The sequence below is a fragment of the Anastrepha obliqua genome, unplaced genomic scaffold, assembly GCF_027943255.1.
Source record: "Anastrepha obliqua isolate idAnaObli1 unplaced genomic scaffold, idAnaObli1_1.0 ptg000262l, whole genome shotgun sequence".
Lineage (NCBI taxonomy): Eukaryota > Metazoa > Arthropoda > Insecta > Diptera > Tephritidae > Anastrepha > Anastrepha obliqua.
This window is the reverse complement of record NW_026562299.1, coordinates 30,001-30,296: the sequence shown is the minus strand read 5'-3', so window position 1 is coordinate 30,296 and position 296 is coordinate 30,001.

Here is a 296-nt window from a genome sequence, read left to right as displayed (position 1 = left end):
TTAGTTTCTTTTCCTCCCCTCATTAATATGCTTAAATTCAGGGGGTAATCCCATATGAGTTGAGGTTGTTTTAATATTCTTTTTTTATCTTCTCACAATTTAATAAAAAAATTATATCATCTTTTCATCTCTATTTTTCTTTTCTCCTTTTATATATTGTAAATATATAAAAATAATAATAATGTAAAATGAGGCAATCCTAGAATAAAAAATTTAATTTTTATGCTAGACATTCCTCCTTTTAATTACATATATAAATTATTATTTTATATATATATATAAATAATATGAAAATT